At 41.0% G+C, this 24,283-nt stretch overlaps 1 protein-coding gene across 1 annotated transcript in view; it reads left to right on the forward strand.

Annotated features, from left to right (window-relative positions):
* The first annotated feature begins 3,270 nt into the window (after positions 1-3,270).
* elfn1b (extracellular leucine-rich repeat and fibronectin type III domain containing 1b) overlaps positions 3,271-24,283 on the forward strand; it is a 119,821-nt gene continuing 98,808 nt past the window's right edge. Inside the window, exon 1 of the mRNA XM_073841766.1 lies at positions 3,271-3,537. The gene's annotated coding sequence lies outside the window, so the exon portion shown is untranslated. The remainder of the gene's footprint in view (positions 3,538-24,283) is intronic.

Here is a 24,283-nt window from a genome sequence, read left to right on the forward strand (position 1 = left end):
GAAAAACGAATGACCTTGAGGACATTAGGTGTACAAAAATAGAGTTTAAAACATTTTCTACAGTGAGAAAGCTCTGTAAAACTCCAACTTTATTGGTTTGTTAAAAATTTTATGAGCCTTGGCTTGAGGTGAAGTGCCGTCGTGTCGATAGTAATGCAGCAAAAAATTGCATTTCTCAAAACTAAGTTCTCTGTATCACATTCGAATGCTCGAAACCTCCATGAACTGCGACACTTAGCACCAGTCGCACTAACATCACTATGCTGTTTCTTTCGAGGTGTTGAAGAGAGTGTTGGTCAGCATGACGAGGGTGTTACAGAGGGCATCATTTACAGTTCAGAGATGTACAATGTAACTATCAAAGACTCCACACTATCAGAAAAGCTGTTATTTACCTCTGAAGAATACATAGTGCTACCATAAAACTACATTTTAGTACCTTTTGAAAAGGTACTGCTTTAGTGACAACTTTTGTACCTTTTTGTCTGCCTGCATGGGGCTTTTCACACTGTGCATAATTCTAGGTTTAGCTTGTTTTTAACTCTGAGTAAGAACGACTTGGGTCAAGAAGCGTTTCCTGTGTAATTTTCAAAGGAGGTGAGCTGTCGTGATGCTGACCCCGAATTGCTGTCAGTACAGTGAGAAACAGTGTGACTCTAGAATGTTCTGGTACAGGTTGTTTTGCAACAGACAACAAATCATAAACAAAACAATACACTGTAAAATATTCATGCACTTTGTACAGTCACAGAAACTGTTTCAGCATCTGACAGATCTCCAGCAGGTAAAGGACGTCAATATAATGTCAGGTTGATGTTGGCATTTTGGTTGAGAATGAAAACCAGGTTTGAATGAAAAGCAATTTGACGTTAACTTAGCATTGGATTTTGGTTACACAACCTAAAGACAACAAAATATCAAATATCATCTGACGTCAGTACATCAAATTAACATTGACAAAGTAAAGTTGAATTGACATTGGTCACCCATCATCACAACCAAAATGTAACCAAATATCAGTGTCTAATGACAGTGTGTGCATAGTGGGAGTAAAAGTCATAAACCAATAAAATCATAGGGTGAGACAAAAATACACTCTTAAAAAAAGGTTGCAAAAGAGTGTTTTTGCAGTGATGCCATAGAAGAACCATTTTGGTTCCCCAAAGAATCTTTCCTAAAAGAACCATTTTAAAAAACATTATAAAAATCTAAAGAACCATTTTCGACTATAAAGAACCTTTTCTGCATTTGAAAAGTTCTATGGATGTTCAAGGCTCTTCATAGAGTCATTTATGCCAATAAAGATCCTTTATTTTTAAGAGTGTAGGGTGGGACATTAATTTTATACATCAGGAATTAGATTACAAATTTTTGAATGATTGATGGTTGCAATGAAAGAATCGAAAAGGAAGAAGACTATACGTGTATTTCACAATAAGACCATTCAAAATAAGACAAAGATGTTCATATTGACATTAAAACATGTTAAACATTGACAACATATAAGTTGGAGGGAGATAAGTGATGAAGACTATCTACCTTATTCGTAAACGCAGAAGTAAGCACATGGGTGTAAGACAATGCGGTTCATTAGCCGCTATAGGGAAATAACGAGAAGAATAACAATGTGCAGTAAATGGTAAAACCAGTGTGCTTGTAATTAAGATAATACGTTAAAATAATATGGCAACATGCACCAATATGCAATAGCAAGCAGCAAAACAAGCTGTTTTGTACAGCTAAAAATGGCTGGACGCGGATAAAACCGGACCCATAAAATGTACTCTTATGGTAAGAAAGTGGTGGATATATATCAAAAACTGGATTAATTAAATAATAGTGTGCAAGTTATACAATGACACTGTCTTGCACAAACTGTCGCCTTTATCCTTATTAATTGATTTATTATGTTTTTTCTCATATCTGAATCTCTAATAGGTTGTTTGCACTTAGGACACCAGATGCGTGGCCATACTGGCAATACTCGGATGTTAGTCTCGCATAGCCAGACCTTCAGACTGACGGCATGAGTTCTGGGAACCTTGGCCACTTTGAATAGCCAATGTGACTGACAGGTAAAGCAACTAATCAGGTTTCGTTTTATGCAGCATCATGCTTAGGGGAGTGGAATGTCGCCACAATAACAGATCGGCGTCTAAAACTGTCTGACATATTTTTTAAAAATTCTATGCCACAAACTTTTCACATACTTTTGGAAATCCAGCCTTTAGTTGATCCCAATAAGCGCTCATTGTCACAGTTGTAAACATGACCTTACTTCTTTCATGAGGGGTTTAGTGCCACGGCATTTTTGTTTCCAGCCGAAACATTTAAGAACGCGACACACGTCTTACAGAAATGCTGTATAATCTAACCAATCTGATGACGACTTTGAAACTCCTGAAGTTTTTCCAGCTAAGTCTATGAGTACTCCAAATGTTTTTCCTGGTCTGACCGATTAGTACAGCCCAAAACATGACAATAATTGATCATTTTCAGCAACAATAATAAGCTAAATATGCCAGTTTCATTCAGTTCAGAGGCATTGTTTATATTCAGTGCTGCCAAAATGGCCGATTGATGACATGTCATGAAAACACTCTATAGTTACAAGTTTCCTTGTTGAAAAAAAAACAGCATTTGCTGGTTAGGTAGGTTCTGATGCTGGGATGGTGGTCCTTTGGTGGTTTATGCTGGTCCATAGCAGGTTTATGCTGGTCCTTAGCTGGTCATGTTGCTGGTCAAGGACCAGCATAAACCAGCAAAGGACCAGCAAAAACCAGCTTCAAAACCTACCTAACCATATGCTGTTTTTTTTTTTCAAAAGGGTTGGAAAACACGCAAACGTTTCTGTACGATTTTTGGATAGAAAACCTGTTTAAAAGTTCATTTGAAACGTATAATATAATATAATGTGTAGAATTGAACTAATGTAGCCTACGTTGTAAGATGCCCCAAAAAATTTTCGGAGTCTCGATCCTCCAGAAACCCTATCTTATTTCGAATAAAGTATGAACAGTGGAATCATGGAACTGGATGAAACATGATTTGGGTTAAGGATTCCTAATCTAAAAACCCCCAAATAGTGCCACAATAATCTAATTCCCCCACAGTGGGAAATAATAACAACCTGTCAATCACCCCTACCTCCCCACACACACAACTCCCTGTATGCATGTGTGTGTGTGTGTGTGTGTGTGTGTGTGTGTGTCTGACAGCATCTGACTGGTTGCTGCTCAGTCCACCGCTTGGTGGTGAGAAGTATAGGCACTCTGGCTTAGAGCGGGATAAACACGGGACGAAGGTGGAAAAAATACGAACTCTCCATCACGCTTTAGACTCGAATTAATCAACGCGAGCTCCTTCGGACCAGGAGATTTGTTGCTGCCGCAGTGGCTTGTTCCAGCAGCGGGCATTTGCTGCTTGATGCCCGGACGCGTCCGCAGTGCTGGATTTTGCAGTTCTGAAGTAAATGAGATCTACAGACCGACACTCTCTCATCATAACACCTTGACAGGAGGCTTGTCATCTTAAAAGGTAAGGCTTCAAGTAGCATCAAATAAGAGGCGACGAACATTCTCTCTAGTCTGTAGTCAACTCTATGTGTCAATAGCGCAATGGTGTTTTGTATTGATATCCACTCATCGATTACACATCTGCTTCATTGGATTCGGCGCACCGGTCATAGGTAGCTCATCAGGGTCTTTGTTTCCCTGTTCTGTGGGGAAACATTTCGGCTCTCTACCTGTACTAAGGCCGTCTTATACCGAAGGGCATGAGCAAATTAGTATTCAGAGTTGGGCTACTCCTTTGCGACTGCTTCCGATCCAAGTGAGACCACCGAGCCTATCGATACAGCGCTGTCTCATGCGATACGAATGAGATTTTAAGCAGGCGACAAATGTAGGACACAGAAGGAAACGAGTGGAATGCAAAAAGTAAAAGCTGGTGTTTAGTAAAAGGGGCCGTTCAGACTGAACGCGTTCCTGCGCGTTCAAAAACGCAAAGACGGAACGGATCGCAGGTGTTTTGAAGTTAAACTGTTTTTTAACTTGACAACAACGTCGTAAGACGCAACGCTTATAAAACGCGACGTAACGGCCAAAGATGTTCGTCTGACTTGCGAATTATGAGTTGAGGGTTCTAATCGAGGCTTTAACCCTTGTCAGGGCTGTCAATCAAAACGAATTGTTGAGGGGTCTTATTCAGTTGGTTTAATTAAGGAACGTTTTATTAACGTTACCAAACTTTTCAAACACCAAAATTGCCGCAGTTTCACCTGCTTAAAATATAGATATTTGCGAACAAAATTGGCGTTCGTCTGAAGCAGTAACGATAGCAACAGTACACCGCTAGAGAACTTTCCATTGGAATCGTTACTCTGTTTGATTTACATTAAGTAGAAACTATAATTATCACTTTACCTTAACATTTACATATCACACGTACAGTATATATTTAATATATATTTAAAGTTTTGGAGGCTATGTCAGTCATCATGAAAATATTCCATAAATATTGTTAATTTATGGTCACTAATACTTCATTAATTCGCACATTGTATAATAAGCACACTCCATGAACCAGCATTTTAAAAACAGCGCAGAGTGAACTCATATGTGAACGTTCCTTCAGAACGGCAATGGCACAAGCCATTCCAAGCATTGAAATCAATATACAGCAACGCGTTTCAGAACGCTGGACAGAGCTCAGTGTTGCTTGGTGTATAAAGTCTACTCCATGATTTACTGAATGTGACTTACTCTTGACTGAAACTTGTAATGCTATCACAGGTTGTACAAACATTACGTGATAAAATTATTTTATAGCTGGGAGTGTTTTTGAACGAAGGTAAGTGATCTTGGAATCAAACTCGTTTGGGTATGCATGTAAAAAATGGAAATCAGACCTTGCAAAGGAGCTTGGTTTTGTGATTCATTTTCCAATGGAGTCATTGGGGGCTGAAAAATTAAATCCTATTCAGTCTAATTCTGAGCTATTAGTTTTAATGAGATATACATTGGGTTCGTTAGCCATGGATGAATTAACAAATTGAATGTATGTTACTTCCATCCAGATCACAGCTTCTTCATTTGTCCGCTTGTCCATTTTATTAAGTCATGTTGGCAACTTTAATAACATACAAAGATTTAGTCTATTTTGTGATGATATCTGAACTACTGTACAAACTAATGCATATATATCATCGTTGCAAGGATAGCATCTTAACTCATTTTGATCATTTGTTCATGTTTTTGATTTGTCCAGAAGCAGACAGCGTTATAGTATCCAGCGTGTTCTAAATATTACTTCAACCGGATGAATTTGAATAAATCAATATAATAGATGGAATGTAATGCAATGCACAGATGTAATGCATGAATGTGGGAACCTCAGAGAGATCAAAGTTTCTGTCTCTGAGCGAAGACTCTCTCTCCCTCATGCACTTTATACCACTTTTCTTGCCCGTTCTCATCAGATTCAGAAGGCTGCCCTACTTGCATTCATGAGAGATGATTTTTGGGAAAAGAGCTTTAACTAGTAGCCTGAGTGTCTGACAATACAAATTCTCTTTGATGGTCAGACGAACAGCAAAATGGAAGGCTTAGTCAGTTTAGCTCCCAGACAGTTGCAACTTGCAGCATAATGATGACTAGGTGTGTTTGTATGCAATCACTTGAGTTGTCCAAAGCAGATCTATTTTGGCTGGGTGAAAATAACACAATTCTGTCATCATTTACTCACCTTTATTTCATTCTAAACTAGTAAGCAATTCTTTCTTCTGCTGAAAACAAGATATTTTGTTTCGCTTTCCATTGTCATCTATTGTAGTTTTTGTTCAATAGTAGTTTTTGCACAATAGAAGTCAGTGGGAAGCAAAACCCATTTATTTTCATTTTTGTCATGTTTTAAAGGGATATTTCATCCCAAAATTCTTTTGGAACACAAAAAAAGGCTGGATTTCAGTCCATTTCATTAACTTTCGTTGTAGGGGGGGAAATTTTTAAATAATCTTCTCAGAGGATGAGAAAATAATGGCAGAATTTTCATTTTCAGGTGAACTGTCTCTTTAAAAATTAATTTGGAGATGAATTTTTTGGGAATTTTCTAAGTTTAGGATTGCAAGAGTGGATAAAAATGGACATCAAATTTTCGTCCCTCATACTGAGTAGTGAAATGTCATCCCAAATCCTTCTTATCGAAAATTAGGCAATGCTAAGAAGAATCATTTTTGGTTCCCCAAAGAACCTTTCACTGAAAAGATGGTAAACCATGAATTTAAATGCGTTTAAGGTTATTCACATACCCATATATGCAAATAAACAACCTTTATTTTTAAGAGTGAAACTGTACATTAAACATCAAATATGTGACCCTGGACCACAAAATCAGTCGTAAGGGTACATTTTTTGAAATTGAGATGTATACAAATTTGAAAGTTGAACAAAATAGCTTTCCATTGATGTATGGTTTGTAAAGATACAACAATATTTGGTTGAGATACAACTATAAAATCTGGAATCTGAGGGTGCAAAAAATCTAAATATTGAGAAATCACCTATAAAGTTATCAAATGAAGTTCTTAGCAATGCATATTACTAATCAAAAATTAAGTTTTGATATATTAACAGTAGGAAATGTATTCATGGAACATGATTTTTACTTAATATCCTAATGATTTTTGGCATAAAAGAAAAATTGATAATTTTGACCCATACAATGTATTTTAGGCTACTGCTAAATATACCCATGCGACTTAAGGTTTTGTGGACCAGGGTCACATATATTCTGATTATCAGTGACTGTCTCACATCACTCAACATTATTGCATTCAGGGTAGACTGAAGAATTGCCTGTCATTGGAAACTTGTCGAATCATGCCTAGTTAAGACACGTGTCAGGTGGGATGCCGTGTATCACATCATCTCCCATTAGAAATGTTCAGTCTCAACAGTGCCACCTGCAGAACGATTAAACTCCCATCCTCTCGAAATGTGATTAGAGCCTTAAAAAAGGCAAGGCGGCGTGCTATCGGAGATGTAGGGTTGCCATGGTTGCCTTGACTTTGATCGACGTCGTGGTGTGTGACACTGGACGCGCGCTCATTACCGGCTCAGCGCATCAAACGGCACCTTGCGTCTCGCTAGGCTCCGAGCTCATAAAAGAGTGTATTCCCCAGCTCGCTGCTGAGCTTGTTAGAGTCACTTTCAGATTGTGATGACAGACGCGCTATGTAATCAAGGAGTTATTGCTCAGCGTCAGCGTGGCCCTCACTTATCATACATACTGATAACAGAAATCAAACCTCTCTCGTCAATCTCCTGGCAACTGGGCATTGACCTCCACTATTACATTGCAAGGATACCAGTAGCTTAGGTGTATTCATTGTACAGCCGTGACATTATGACCTCTTATGTCTCACTGCGTATTGGGTCAATATCTCCTGACATTTCCTTGGATTAATGCGCAACAAATCAACATTGAACAGAGGTCTACCAGACTCACGCCACACATGCACCGACCGAGAATGCAAGCTTGGGAAAGGCGATTAATACTGTGTCCACCTTTTGACCTACTTACATAGTTATGAATATTTTAGACATTTTTATGCATGCAAATTGGCTGTAAGTGAAAAAGAATCTGTGTTATAATTTAACAGAGACATGACTGGTGAAGCACACTTAGCTTGTCAAAGACAAAAAAAAAATCTGATTTTTAAAATATGACGGCTTTGTTAAAATCTTGGTCTAGGAGCATGAAAAGCAACACTCAAAATGTTAACCATATATTTGAATGCATACAATTATTCAGAAATTTAGGATTTTTAAATTTAAGATTTGAGGAATAATTTAGTATCAAAACTCATTGGAACATGCCTGAAGATACTTTTTTCTACGAAATGACAATTACATTGCTTCTTGCACAAACTGCAACCCTTTCTTCGTGGAAAAAGTAAGCAAAATTTATTAATGAAAATTTGAATTTGAACAATGTTCCAAATATGCACAATACCAGTCAAAAGTTTATGTACAGTAAGATTTAAATGTTTTTTAACATTCTTAACATTTAAATTTTGCAAATTTGGTTGTTGAGTCTCTTCTGCTCAGCAAGCCTGCATTTATTTGATTCGAAGTACAGCAATAACAGTACAATTTTGAATTTTAGTATTTTTTAAGAATAAGTGTTTTCTATTTGAATATATTTTAAAATGTAATGTCTTTCTGTGATTTCGAAGTTGAATTTTTAGCATCATTACTCCAGTCATGTTTCTTCAGAAAATATAATAACATTATAAATGTCATTAGAAATGTCTTTATCATCACTTTTGATCAATTTAAAGCATCCTTGCTAAATAAAAGTATTAATTTTAATAATATTGAAGTAATATTGAGTATAATATTACAAAAGCTTTTTATTTCAGAAAAATGCAGATTTTTGCTGATTGATATTCATCAAATTGTACTGTTTTAAATACTGATAATAATAATAATAATAATAATAAATGTTTCTTAAACAGAAAATCAGCATATTAGAATGATTTCTGAAGGATCATGTGACACTGAAGACTAATGATGCTAAAAATGTAGCTTTAATGACATGAATAAATTACATTTAAAAAAAATATTTTAAAAAAATCAGTTATTTTAAATAGTAAAAATATTTCACAATAATACTGTTTTTTCTGTATTTTGCATCAAATAAGTGCAGGCTTGGTAAGCAGAAGAGACTTAAAAATCTTACTGTCCAAAACGTTTGATTGGTACTGTATATGTAACCAGTTTTGATTACTTTTGTCTGTATGGACAAAAATAAATAAATACATAAATAAAATAAAATAAAATACATTTTTAGGGATTTTTTTTTCCAGGTTCAAAACAACATTATGGTGAGTAAATGGTGGCACTACTATTTTTCAGAAAATCTACATATTTAGGATCATATTTATCATTTATGTTGTATTTCTGCAGAAAAAATCATAGCAAATATTTGTCCAATTATCTATAAATATCAAACAGTTGCACAGAAAACAGTTAAAACTTCTATTAAATCCCAATGTAGACATGGAAAACACATTTTATATTGTTCAAGAGTTCTCTAAATAAATAAATATTGTGTGTGCTTTGCAAAAACTATATTCAGTTGGGTCAGCGTACTGTTGAACGCAAGCATGCTTTTTGCCAGCATGATGTAGTAACAGCGTCTGCCAGCAGGGGCTACCTGCCTAAGCTCATCAGACAAACCTTGATCTCCTGGGTCAGACGGTGTAGTTTTGAAATGTCACAGCATACATTCTGAGTCATCGTATACCACTTCGCTCTCTCTATGTTCTTTTGACTGCTTATAATGTTGAATAAAGAGCGCTCTGCAGGACTATATGCACCACCAGGACCATGTGGTTCATGTCAGCTGTGAAGTCAATGATGAAGTATGATCTCATTAAGGTTGTCACGGTATTGGACGCAGTCCATTCTCTTCCTTCACCTTGAGGTCCTAATCCACACGCTAACAATCATGTGTCTCCACCGCTCTCCTTGAGAGTCTTTTCAAAGTCATAACGGATAATGTACAGAGAAGATGGAGAGTCAGAAAGTCATCCATTAATCAGACAAGCCTGTCAGTCGGACCCCCAAGGTTTTGCAGAAACTGGTGGGAATCCACATGCGCTCGGCTCCGATGTCAAGAAGACCCTTTTTTCTGACTTCTTCTTTAATGATGAAAGTGTGTGTACGTGTCAAGGCCGGGGCTTTCAGGTTCCTTTGCCCGTTTCCTCCCTTTGTTCTTACTTCCGCACGTCTTAAGCCTGTTTTTTGTTCCGCACCAGTTCTTTAACCCAGGAGATCCGCCACTGAGTGTCTAATTGAGGATCTTTCGGCTCCAGTCTTGGCCTATTAAAGCTAGTGCAGTTAGCGCAGAGTGCAGAAATGCAGTGGGGCAAATCTGCGTAAGATGAATGGCTCTTCTTCTTAATCCTGTCATTAGTTGAGATCTATTCTTCGCCTTTGGGTTTTTAATAACCTAGGGCATAGTACCTCTTCGCCCGGCCTACCAGCATCTACCACATATCCCCTCCAGCGCATCCACAATGCTGCCGCTCCACTTGTTTTTAACCTCCGGAAATTCTGTCATGAATTTAATTAAAGAAACTGTTATAGACTTAAAGTGTTGCCAATGGCCTGCCCACTTTAGCCTTTCAGTCTCGCATGATTAGAACTTTGCAATTGCTGTGCTTCTCAGGGTTTGAGGCCTAGAATAGCTACTTGTCCTGGCAATTATCATTAAAGGGAGAGTTCACCCAAAAATAAAATGACTGACAGCATGTATTCACCATCATACTGTCCCAAACATGTATAATATTTTGAAATAGTGCAATAAAGTTTTGGGACGACATGAGGGTGAGTAAAGGCTTGTTCACACGAACGATAGCTATAAACTTTAGTCAGGGTAGCGGCATATTTAATTTTTGACAGGACTGAAAATTAGGCTTTGAGGAATAGAAGTACAGTTATGTCAATGGACTGTACTATTGTTTAAAATTAATCCCAGGTATTAAGACTTGTATGGGTTAATATAACATAAATAATGTATATTACTGAAATATGTAGATTAAAAGATTTAGTTAATTTAAAAAACCCACATCGTTTTATACATGTTTTGGACTATGGGGGCAGTATTATTTTAAGTTACATCAAATGGTTGCACTCTGTGAGTGACTGGTGGTACCTGTTGCTATTTTTACTGCAGCACAACTCGGAATACACAGTACTGATATGATGCCACATTGTGTGGCTTTGGTGGTAATTTTTATTCAACAAGAGAAGCAGTGTAAGTCTTCACTGCTTTCATAGTGATAAGAAGGCCTATGCTTATATCCATTGCCACCAGTAAGCTCTTTCAGTAGCTGCGGTGTACTAAAAGCCTCAAAGGCATAAGGGCTATAATGGAGAGAACAAAGCCGTGGGTCTTTAGGAATTTTTATTAGTCCACAGTCTTCCCAATACTTTTCTCATCTTCTCATCGCTAAGAAAGCAGTGAAGACTGATGTCCCTTCTCGTTACCCTTCAATTGAAAATTACAACCAAAAGCTGCACAATATGGCATCATATAAGTTACATTATATAACAACATACTGATTGTTCAGCTCACAAAACATCTTTTGGGAAAAAAATTAAGTAGACAAAAATTCCATAAAACACTTTGAAAGTTACGAGCTGTAAAAATGACATGATCTAGGACCTTTAATCAGTGCATTCCATCCCCGGTGAAAAAACCAGCTAAAACCAGCCTAGGCTGGTTGGCTGGTTTTAGCTGGTCATAGCTGGTCTGCAGGCTGGTTTTAGAGGGGTTTTGGCCACTTTCCCAGCCTGGCCAGGCTGGTCATAGCTGGTCAGGCTGGGAAACCACCAGCTAAAACCAGCTACTTCCAGCTTAAAACAGCTATGACCAGCCAACCAACCTAGGCCGGTTTTAGCTGTTTTTTTTTTTTTTATCAGAAGGAATTGTAAAGACTCTGCTTAAATGATAACTGTACCAATACTTATATTACACTGTAAAACTCTATGAGTTTTGCTAACTCAAACCATTTGAAGAAACTGAGTGCCTTAAGTGTAATACATTTTCAGTATTCATAAATTTTGCCTTTTAACCAGGCTTTTCAAATGGTTTGAGTCCACAAAAAAAAAAAAAAAAAAAACATGATTATTTTATAATATGATGTAAACTAAATCCTGATAACCTAACTAAATTGGTTTCAATGCTCAAGCTCTTTAAAGTCAAATGAATTCTGATTGCCGGTAAGTGTTTTTACCATTCATCAGCTGGAAAAAAAATTGTTGAGAATTAGAATGATTAATAAAATCGTATAGTTACAGTTATCAGGTCCTTGGTGTGAAGGGCCTTAAATTATATAATTTTACAATTTTTTTCATTATCACTGTAACCATCCACCAATTGACCATTCGCAAATACTTGCTCCCTTTAGTTACTGTTGCTATGTCCATCAAGCCATGGCAAGAAGAGCAGTTTGCTTTTGGTATGAAACAAAATCTCAGCTTTCAAATTTTGTAATTTTTGTAAGAAATTCAAACAATAAATGCCATTTTGTGGCTCTTTAATATGTCGTGACAGATCGCTGTAGCTCCTCAGATCCTCTTTACTAATTATTATAGCACAAAATAAACATGAATGAACATCAGAGGGTATATTGGTTTAAATGCAGAAAGACATCAGTACACACCACTTTTCAAGTTCAAGTCCACCGATGTAAATTTACTCTCCTGTCTGGTTAGTTTGTTAGACAAAATGGCAGATTCTGCATTATGATTAGTCAGATCGCCTGTCAGTCAGACTCCCAGTGAAGGGTCAACTGATACACATCTAGTTTTAAATGCAAATGTGAAAATAACCTTAATTTGACCAAACTGGATAACATCATCTGAATAAATAGAATAAAAATGAAAAAAAAAAAAGTTGTACAGCATGTCAGTCATTACACAAGAGCTTACCACAACTTTAAAAAGATTAAAATAGGGAGAAAAAAACTTTCCTTCAACTCAGTTGTGTGGACCAGCTTGGAAAATTGGATACACCTGAATGCTTCACGTCTCAAGAGGAGTCAGGTCTGCCCATCTTCCTTGACTTCTCTGACTTTGTACAGCTTCTCTAACTCAGGAAAGAAAAGCAGCAGCTTTCTAACTTCAAATAGCTCATTAGCTTGTGTTGTACTGCGAGTTTGACAGTGTTAAGCACGGGAGCTTCAATAAAGGTGTTTTATGAGGGTTTTAGCTTATGGCCACAGATTAGCAGGTTGCATATTGAAAGTTTGCTGAGGTAAACAGGAAATTGTGAAAGAAAGGATGCAGCGTTGTTCTTGGCACAAGCTGGGATGTTCTCAGACCAGCTGTCCCTGCCACCAATCTAGCTGTAGTCATTATAAAAGAAAATTATGAAACCTGGAGACAGATCAGCAGGAAGTTGCAATATCTGCCACGACCCGCACATTAACACTATGGCCTGTTAAGCACAGATAAGACAGAGGCACTCAGCAAACTTCCTCCAGTAGCGCTCCGCCATCAGTGTTTTGTTTCCCTTGAACACTTCAATTTAATAGAGTAAAGATGGGGCTGTGAGTGCCGAGATTATATCACACGGAAAGCACACAAACTAGGACTGTGACTAATAGCAATTTTCACATTGGCATGTACGGGAGACCAGCATCAACGCTGTACTCTAATTGGATGAAAGTTTACTGCCTCCGAACCTTTTCGGGAAGCATTTTCTCATTCTCATGGCAGAGATCTGGGAGCCTGGAGGCTCTTTTCAAGGCTGTTTTTGCAAGTGCTGTTTGTGATGTCTGGAATGACGAAAAGGAGAAATCATGAAAAATGTCTACTTTAAAACTTGATTTGTATTCCTGTTTGATACATTCTGAAAAATATATAAATCAAATAATCTAAATCTAAAATACACTACCAGTCGAAAGTTTTTGAACAGTAAGATTTTTAATGTTTTTGAAATGTTTTTAATGAGTCTCTTCTGCTCAACAAGCCTGCATTTATTTGATCCATAGTACAGGAAAAACAATACACTTTTGTAATATTTTCACTATTTAAAATAACTGTTTTCTATTTGAATATATTTAAAAATGCTATTTATTCCTGTGATCTAAACTACATTTCAGCATCATTACTCCAGGCTTCAGTGTCACATGATCCTTCAGAAATCATTCTAATATGCTGATTTGCTGTTCAAAAAACATTGTTATTATTATTATTATTATTATTAATATTATTTAAAACAGTTGATTACGTGTTGATTGTGTGACATTATGCACTATATACCATCCAAAAGAGTCAGTATACATTTTTGGGGGGGGGGGGGGGGGGGAATAATGGAAATTAATACTTTTATTTAGCAAGGATGCTTTAAATTGATCAACAATGATAAAGACATTTATATTGTTACAAAAGATTTGTATTTTCTATTTTTAAATGCTGTTCAAACTTTCTATTTACAAAAAAAAAAAATCTACTTAGCTGTTTTCAACATAATAATAATAATAATAATAATAATAATAATAATAATAATAATAATAATAAATGCTTTTAACAGCAAATAAGAATATTAGTATAGAATGATTTCTGAAGGATCATGTGAATAGAGTAATGATGCCAAAAATTCAGCTTTGTAATCACAGGACTAAATTACATTTTAAAATATATTCAAATAGAAAAAAGTTATTTTAAACAGTAAAAATATTTTAAACTTTTACGTAAATATTTTAAACTTTGGCTGTACTTAGGATCGAATAAATGCAGGCTTGGTGAGAAAAAGGGACCTCTTTAAAAAACATAAAAAAATCTGACTGTTCAAAAAAATTTGACTGGTAGTGTAACAAAAAAAAAAAAAACATAAAAAAATGTTTGTGTCCATCAAGTAAAAAATATATAAATTAATTAAATCTAACATTTGAGATTACCTGATCTATCCTAAACCAATATTGACAAAACATAAAAAAGGAAAATAATAAATATTATGAAACTTCAAAAAAAATATTGTTTGATCAAAATCAGTTCTAATTAAGAAATTGGAAACATAATGTTATAGAATAATAAATATAGTTCAGTCATATTGTCTGATCCTTCTTAGTCTTTGATGACCTTGTATAAAGCCTTATACCATAAGCAACCCTTCCAGTAATTTGTAGCTGATGACTTAATGAAAATCGAAATAACTTTTCAGATTTCAATTGCCTCATGAAAATGAACCTTCAATGACCTCGTTCATTTACTTTTTTCTTTCCTTTTTTTGTATGTTTCACAGCATGAGGTCGGAGAGGTGTGCCTTAGCCTCCGGCGCTGGCTAATTAAAAAATACGTGTGGTAATGACTCATCATGCTCAGTGAGCGTAGTCTCTTGAGTCTCATTTCTCTTCGATGTCTTATTCAGGGCAATGACAGAAGAACTCATTCTGAATATTAATAACCAATAGGAAAATAAGTGATGTAATGCTTTATGTGGAACATGTTTACAGTGTGCAATATTTTAAGAAACTTATTAGAACCCGTAAAATAATAACGCTTTCTTGATATAATTAAAGGGACAGTTCACCTATAAAGGAAAATTCTGTCATAAATTACTCACTCTCATGTCGTTCCAAATATGTAAGACCTTCGTCTTCGGAAAACTAATTAAGATTTTTTTGATGAAATCCAAGAGCTTTCTGACCCTGCATAGACAGCAACGCAACTGACATGTGCATTAAAAACTGACCCAGAAGAAAAGAAATTGTTGAATAAAGTAGTTATTTTAGTTATTTATTTTTATATTTCTAACCTAAATCTGGTCGAAGTTGTGGCACAGGATGCATTGCTCACGACATACATGCAATATAAAGCACAGCTCAATGAGATCCAGGTTTGAATCTGACCTGGGTCATCATGTCCTGATCCCATTCTTTCTCTCTCCCTCCCTGCATCCTCCTGTCAGTTCTCCACTGACCTAGAAGATAAAAGCAAAAATGTCAGTGTTTTTTTTATCTGTTTGGATCGAAAATAACAGCTGTGCAAAAGAAGTCTACTTTTTTAAAGAAGCAATAGACATCCCACTTTGGTGTCCACATCAAATTAAATTTACAAAAGTGATTTTATATACATAGAAAGCATATTAAATGCAGGTAAAGTGTTTAATGTTTCAACTACATTCACTTTGAAAGAGCTTCAAAGTTCAGTAACTTCACAACAAATGTAGATCAAACTGCTAACTGTTATCAAGAGCTTTATGCAAGAATTATGCAACAAGAAGACTATGGGTAAGAACCAGTCAGCTTAAAGGAGAAGTTCACTTCCAGAACAAAAATTTACAGATAATGTACTCACCCCCTTGTCATCCAAGATGTTCATGTCTTTCTTTCTTCAGTCGTAAATAAATTGTTTTTTGAAAAAAAAAAAAAAAAAAAAAAAACATTTCAGGATTTCTCTTCATATAGTGGACTTCTATAGTGCCCCAAGTTTGAACTTCCAGAATGCAGTTTAAATGCATCTTCAAACGATCCCAAATGCCATTGTAAAGGGTCTTACCTAGCGAAACAATTGTTTTTTTTATTACAATTTATATACTTTTTAACCTCAAATGCTCATCTTGTCTTGCTTTGTCTGAACTCTGTTTTTTCCGGTTCAAGACAGTTAGGGTATGTCGAAAAACTCCTCTCTCATTTTCTCCTTCAACTTTAAAATTGTCCTACATCGCTGTTTTACCTTTTTTGTTAAAAGAGTCAAGCTGATATGATTCTTTAGGGTCTTAAAGGGGCTATATGCAACTTTTCCCCCAAAATAAATGTAACAATAGCCTTTTTATTCGACCATTTATGACTCAAACATCTCCTGATGAGCATACTGACACCTTGTCAGCTCACAGTGGGTGCACCTATAAGCCTGTATCCTATTTTTCCTATTTTCTGTCGGGTCGGATTTTTCGCGCGCTGTCTGCGGATGTGACGTCAAGCGCGTTCATGTTAAACGTTTCAGATCACTCTGCCACCACCGCTAGTCAGCAATTAACCTACTCTCGCAAGCAGTGCAATGGATTGTGCGAATACACAGAAGAGACCCAGGACAACTCTGACACCGACAGTAACTCCACAGAAGACTAAAAAAAGTTAAAGTCTATGAAAGTTTCGGGCTGTGCGCCCTTCATCAGCGTGTAGGCCAATGGCGAAATGGGTTTATTTATTTATTTATTTAATGTATTAATTTTTTGTGTAGTTTGTCAGCTACACGTTTGACATTTTGATAAGAGAACATTTGACATTTTGTGACACGTTATCTTCATTTTATGTTACGATTTATAAAACACTCACACTATTCTAAACAAACACTGAAATATACAAACCTATTACTATATAACTCCGAAGCACTACTGTGCATTTTGTTGTGTCATATATATTGCAAACAAACTTAGTTTCTCAAACAGTATATGTATTTGACTGTTCTTAGCTCTGTAAACATAATGTTGACTTCTTTGCAGCGGATGACTTGTGAAGTTTGCACGTACAACCGCGCGCTGCGAGAGCGAGCAGAAAGGAAGAGCAGTTCCGTTTTTTGGCCACAGGTGTCAGTCGCGAGTTTAAATTTCAGAAAATTGTATTTCTATAGCATACTTTAGTTACAATTTCTCAATGGTAGTGTAAAAATACTCTTTTTACCTTGTCAAAATCAGCCCTTTTAGAGCGAGCTATTCTTTTGCATGTTCCTTTAAATGCTAATGAGCTCTGCTTGCCCCGCCCCTCTCTGCCATGGATGACGAGCTGTAATGTTTATTATAGTTGCGTTTAGCTGCGAAACTTGCTAACTTGCACATTATTAAAAAAGGCCATTTGCAAAGATGCATAAAAAATCCTTATACTCTCATTTCTGCATCACAAATGATTCGCACGAACATAGACACATATGTAGATGGGGATCGGCACTTTCCTTTCAGAAAACGAAAGTAAGGTGAATCCTCTGCATCTTCAGCGGCTCAGATGTCGGGAGTAAATGACGACTGCTATGTTCACTATTACATCCAACAACAGAACCCTCAATCGCTCAATCAGAGACATTTTTGTCTTCCCCTGCACCTGAGTCCACACAATGGGAATTGGAGTCGGACTGTTTCAGCTCGGTGAGGGCGGGTTTAAGGTAAGGCACACGTCAATCAACTCATGGGAGTGGTCTCTGTTGGTGTGCCGTCACACCGACAAGAAGCTAAGAATAACCTGATTTTAAAAAGGGGATATTACTTTTAAAGATTAAAAAAATACCACTGGGTGGATTTTTATCATTGTAGGGTGGTTGTGTACACAAACTGCCAACACACATTAATGTTCAAACAACATGTAAAAGTGAGTTTTGCATCCGATGACCCCTTTAAGGATGTTTGATCTTCTTTGCATGTGCACTTTGCAAAAAAAATGGGTCGGTACTTCTGCAGTGATGTAGGATGATTTTGAAATAAATTTTGAAGTTGAGGAAGAAAATTAGACGGGAGTTTTTTGACATACCCTAACTGTCTTGAACAGGAAAAAACAGAGTTTAGGCAGAGCAAGACAAGCGTTTGAGGTTAAAAAGTATATAAATTGTAATAAAAAAACTGATCGTTTCACTACATACAGCTGGGATCGTTTACAAAGGCATTTAGGATCGTTTGAAGCCGCATTTAAGCTGCATTTTGGAAGTTCAAACTCATTGCACCATAGAAGTTCTCTATATGGAGAAAAATCCTGAAATGTTTTCCTCAAAAAAAAAAACAAAACATATTTTCTTTATGACTGAAGAAAGAAAGACATAAACATCTTGGATGACAAGGGGGTGAGCACATTATCTGTAACATTTTGTTCTGGAAGTGAACTTCTCCTTTAGCCATGGCATTGCTTCATACAAAAAAAGCATATAATACAGTTTTGTTTTAGCATGATTTGATCTAAAGTTGCAACATTTTGCCAGTTCCCTTCCGGGAACTCGAGCCGCGTCTGGAAACGCTATGGGGAACGCCATTGGCGGGCCGCACTCTGAATCATGTCTAACAACCAATGAAATGACGGGGGTGACGTCAGAGGCGCGGTGACGTCATCAGCCAGGAAGTATAAAGCACGTGCGTTTGACGCCCGCGGCAGCTTTTGTCATTCAGCGAGAGCGCTCTGTGTCTGTCTGTCTGCCATTTTGCTGCTTTTTTGTGCCAGTTTGCACAGCTTTTATTTGAGTAAAATGGCTTCAAAACAATCAAAAAAAGATAAGGTGGCTGTTACTCATAGACGGTGTGTTCCTCCCTGTCAACGCTTTATTGTTGCTGGTGATACACACAGTCTATGTGTGGTGTGTTTGGGAGCGGAGCACGCACAGTCAGCCCTCGAAAAGGCTGACTGTCCGCAGTGTGAACTTCTGCCGCTGCGGCTGCTCCGTTCCCGGAAAGCCCTCTTTGAGGAGGGGGCTTTCACTAGCGTGCCTCGCGGGTCTGGCCCCGCTGCCGCCGAGGCGGAGCGGTTGCGCCACTCGTGGGGCTCGCAGCTCGACCTGCTGGAGGGTATGGAGACGGGTGATCCCCTATCTCCTCCCTCACTCAGCGGCGCGAGCGGTCTCTTATTGGATGAGGAAGCCCGCACTGCGGCCTCTTCCCTCCAAGAAGAGATCCCAGAGCTCCATATATCTTCCTCCGAGGAGGTTGATATTGAGAGCCTGGATGAACCACCACAGCCACCCCGGTCGCCTCCTCACACAGAGAGGCACAAAAACAGAGCGTTGCCACCCGCGCTCCTCCGGTTCGTCCTAGAAGACGGGGTGGGCAACGCTCTAAGCCGGGGACTTCTAAGAGGCCCGACCTGAGGGTCGTCCTCCAGGCCAAGAAGTCCTCGGCTAAACGGCCCTGACGTTTACATTCCAGGGCAAATGAGGGCAGCCCCTCTCGAGGAGGTTTACTCGGCGCCACTCAGTGTGGTTACCGAGCCTCCTCGGGGCCCTCAGGAGATTTGTCAGCTAACCCTGCCGTTGTTACAGGGCGCGGCAATCTCCCGCGGACATTACCCTCTAAAAGGTCCGCGACCCCCGCGGGGGTCCTCAGAGAAACTAGCTCAGGAGGTTCCTGCCAGTTCGCTGTTACAGGCCCCCGGGCTAGTTCCTCAAACAAATCCAGAAACCAGTCTCGAGAGGCTGGTTCCCTTAGTAGATTTTCTGGCAGCGTGGAAGCTACTGCCGAATATCTCCACATGGGTCCTGCGTACTGTAGAGAAAGGCTACTGCATTCAGTTCGGCGCGAAACCGCCACCTTTCAGCGGGGTATTCCCAACTCTAGTGAGCCCCGAGCAGGGTCTGGTAATGGAACGAGAAGTAGAAACTCTCTTAAGGAAGGAGGCCATCGAGGTGGTCCCTCCTCAGGACAGGGAATCCGGGTTCTACAGCCGGTACTTCATAGTTCCCAAGAAGGATGGAGGGCTTCGGCCCATATTAGATCTCAGGCAACTGAACCGCTCAGTAAAGAAACTGAAGTTCAGAATGCTCACTGTCAAGCAGGTAGTGACTCAAATCAGGTCCGAGGACTGGTTCGTCACTATAGATCTAAAAGACGCATACTTTCACGTCTCCATCCTTCCTCAACACAGGAAGTTCCTCAGGTTCGCTTTCAGGGGCAAAGCCTACCAGTACAGGGTACTTCCTTTCGGCCTAGCTCTCTCTCCCCGTACTTTCACAAAGTGTGTGGATGCAGCTCTGGCTCCTCTGCGACTCCAGGGCATCCGCATACTCAACTACATAGACGACTGGCTCATCCTGGCCAGCTCAGAGCAGTTAGCAGTTCAACACCGAGGTGTCGTTCTTGCTCACATGAAAGAATTAGGGTTGAGACTCAACGCCAAGAAAAGTGTGCTTTCTCCATTACAGAGGACCACCTACTTAGGCGTAGTTTGGGATTCGACCACGATGCAGGCACGAATGTCACCTGCACGGATCGAGTCGATCCTTACTGCAGTAAATGCGGTCAAGCTAGGCCAGTCACTCACTGTCAAACAGTTCCAAGTACTGTTAGGCCTTATGGCAGCTGCATCCAACGTGATACCTTTTGGACTGCTGCACATGAGGCCACTACAGTGGTGGCTCAAAACCAGGGGGTTCTCCCCGAGGGGAAACCCATTTCGCAAGATCAAGGTCACGCGGCGTTGCCTACGTGCCTTGGCCATGTGGAAAAAACCCTGGTTCCTCTCTCAGGGCCCAGTGTTGGGAGCTCCTCGTTGCCCCGTCACACTTGCAACAGATGCATCCCTCACTGGATGGGGAGCGGTCATGAGTGGCCGCTCAGCCCGAGGCCTGTGGAGCCCACGCCATCTCTCCTGGCACATAAATTGCCTAGAGATGTTAGCAGTGTTCCAGGCCCTGAAGCATTTCCTTCCAGACCTAAGAAATCGCCACGTGTTAGTCCGTACAGACAGCACCGCGGTAGTTTATTATATAAACCATCAAGGAGGGACCCGCTCACGACCTTTGTTCAAGTTAGCGTATTGGATCCTCCTTTGGTCTCAAGGAAAACTTCTCTCCCTGAGAGCCGTCCATATTCCCGGACGTCTAAATGTGGGAGCAGACGTCCTGTCGAGGCAGGGGCCGAGGCCCGGGGAATGGATGCTTCACCCAGCAGTAGTGAAGCAGATCTGGAGCAAATTTGGCCAGGCTCAGGTGGACCTCTTTGCGACTCGAGAGTCATCGCAATGTCCCCTCTGGTATTCTCTAGCTCCTCCAGCTCCTCTCGGACTGGACGCTATGGCACAGACGTGGCCGAGGCTTCGTCTGTACGCCTTTCCCCCGATCGCTCTGCTCCCAGGAGTTCTGGAAAGAGTGCGCCGGTTCCAAGTACGGCTGCTGCTAATAGCCCCGTATTGGCCGGCCCGAGTATGGTTCTCGGACCTAATCTCCCTCCTCGACGGCTCTCCGTGGGAGATTCCCGTCAGGAGGGACCTTCTCTCTCAGGCTGGGGGCGCAATTTGCCACCCCCACCCAGAGAGGTGGAAGTTATGGGTGTGGCCCCTGAGGGGGCACAACTCCTAGAAGCCGGTCTCTCAACCGAGGTTGTTGAGACCCTTCTCCAATCCAGAGCTCCCTCTACGAGGAAACTTTATGGCCTTAAGTGGAACCTGTTTGTTAAATGGTGCTACGAACACCACTTCGACCCAGTCAACTGCCCAGTCGGTACAGTTCTGGAGTTCCTACAAACTCGCCTTTCCGCGGGGCTAGCTCACTCCACCCTGAAGGTGTACGTGGCGGCTATATCTGCCTTCCACGCCCCTCTCGGTGGCCTCTCAGTGGGCAAAAGCCCCCTGGTCATCCGTTTCCTCCGCGCTGCACTCAGGTTGAGGCCTCGAGTGCAGCCAAGGGTTCCCACGTGGGACCTGGCTGTCGTGCTAGAAGCTCTATGTAAGCCCCCCTTTGAGCCCATAGAGGAGATATCAGACCGCGTGCTTACCATTAAGACAGCGCTCTTGATAGCCCTTACCTCTCTAAAGAGAGTAGGGGACCTTCAGGCCCTTTCCGTGGCCCCTTCTCATCTTGACTTTGCCCCTGGTATGGCCAAAGCATTTCTCTACCCTAGAGTTGGGTACGTACCGAAGGTCCCGTCCCTAGCACCACAGCCTATCACGCTACAAGCGTTCTATCCTCCTCCTTTCCTGGAGCCAGATCACAGGAAGTTCAATTGCATGTGCCCAGTCAGAGCCTTAGATGCGTATGTCCACAGAGCTGCCCTGTGGCGCAAATCCGATCAGCTGTTTGTCTGCTATGGCCCTCCAAAGAGGGGCCTCCCAGCTGCTAAACCTACTATCAGTAGATGGATCCTTGATGCCATATCTACTGCTTACGAGTCCTCTGGTCTGCCGTCACCTGTCGGAGTCAAGGCTCACTCTACTCGAGGCCTCTCAGCCTCGAAAGCTCTGACTGCAGGAGTCCCCATCCAGGACATCTGCAACGCTGCGGGTTGGTCCTCGCCCCTGACGTTTGTCAGGTTTTATCATATCGACCTCAGAGCCGCCCCAGGCTCATCCGTCCTAGAGTAAAGCCAGCCACTAAAATCAGCCATCTCCCTAGCCAGGAGAAGACTTCTTGAGGCGCATTCTCTATCTAAGAATAAGAAGTCGTTAATCGCCGTCCTCCTCGCGTGCCTGAGGGCCGAGGAGCGCTTCCTGATCCTCGCGTGCCTAGGGCCGAGGATCACAATACCTCTATCCGAGTCCTTCGTGTGCTGGCAAACTCCAGACAAAGGACTACTATTCCCCGTGGGCCTGAGGGCCGGGGATCATATCACCTCTTGTCAGTAGAAAGCTAGACAAAGGTTCTCTCTCAAGCCCTGGCAAGATTATCAGGCCGAATTCATCTAGTCCCTCTTGCTCTGGCGCTTCGCAGACAAAAGACTAAGACTCCTCGAGTGCCTGAGGGCCGAGGAATACTTCTCTATATGGCTTACGACTCAGCAAGGCTAAGAGACTATGGGTCGGTCCCTCTTGTTCTGGCCCTCCCCAGACAACGGACTAAGACTCCTCGCGTGCCCGAGGGCCGAGGAGTACACCTTGCATTATCCACGTAGCCAAGTAGAAGGTCTGCTCTTACCCTCGTTACTAGCGTGAGTGTAGTCAGGTCTCCCCTCACGGAAGGGTTATTTGAGACCTCCACTCTTAAGAGCTGTAGGATTGAGCGTTGAGATTTCCTCCCTGTTCAAAAAGGAGAATACTCTACGGAACCTCCGCTCTCCAGAAGCTCCGCTTCGAGCATCTTACAACCCTCTTGTCCGCGGAATGCTAGACAATGGTCCATTTCCCTCGCGTTCTGGCAAATTCACCAGACCGAGTGTAATTCGGTCCCTCTGGTTTCTGGCTTTCCCCAGACCACGGACTAAGACTCCTCGTCTGCCTTCAATAAGGCCGAGGAGTGCCTCATGCTCTGGCTGGCTACCAGGCAGAGGCCCATACTGTCCTCCCCGTGTGCCCGAGGGCCGGGGAGCGCAGTGTCCTGTTGTCCGCTTAGGCTAGACAAAGGCTTATCTTCTCGCGTCCTGGCGGAGCACCAGGCCGAGCCTTGAGTCCCTCTTGCTCTGGCAGTACCCCAGACAATGGACTACCTTCTCCTCGTGAGCTCGAGAGCCGAGGAGGACCTCTCGCTCTGGCTGGCGACCAGACAGAGGTGGACCACCTGGCTGAGGTCCATTTCTCCCTCTGCACCTATCAATGCGTAGCGAAGGTTGAGAACTTCATCCTCGTGAGCCCGAGGGCCGAGGATCCTTTCACCCTCCTGTCCGTAGAACTCTAGACAAGGGTTTATCTTCCCCACGTTCTGGCAAGACTACCAGACTGGGCGTAAATTCGATCCCTCTGGTTCTGGCTCTTCCCAGACCAAGGATTAAGACTCCTCGTCTGCCTGAGGGCCGAGGAGTGCCTCCCACACTGGCTGGCTACCAGGCGGAGGCCCATACTGCTCTTCCCGTGTGCCCGAGGGCCGGGATGCTGCAGTGCCCTCTTGTCCGCTTAGGCTTGACAAAGGCTTATCTTCTCGCGTCCTGGCAGAGCACCAGGCCGAGCCTTGGGTCCCTCTTGTTCTGGCAGAACCCCAGACAAAGGACTACCCTTTCCTCGTGAGCCTGAGGGCCGAGGAATACTCCTGAGGTCGATCTTACTATCCTCGTGGGTCCGAGGACCGAGGATCTCTCCCACTTGTCCGTACAGACAATGGTCATTTCAGTCCCTCTTGTGCTGGCTGTTCCCAGACAACGGACTAAGACTCTGCGT

The sequence above is a fragment of the Garra rufa genome, chromosome 6 (genome assembly GCF_049309525.1).
Source record: "Garra rufa chromosome 6, GarRuf1.0, whole genome shotgun sequence".
Classification (NCBI taxonomy): domain Eukaryota; kingdom Metazoa; phylum Chordata; class Actinopteri; order Cypriniformes; family Cyprinidae; genus Garra; species Garra rufa.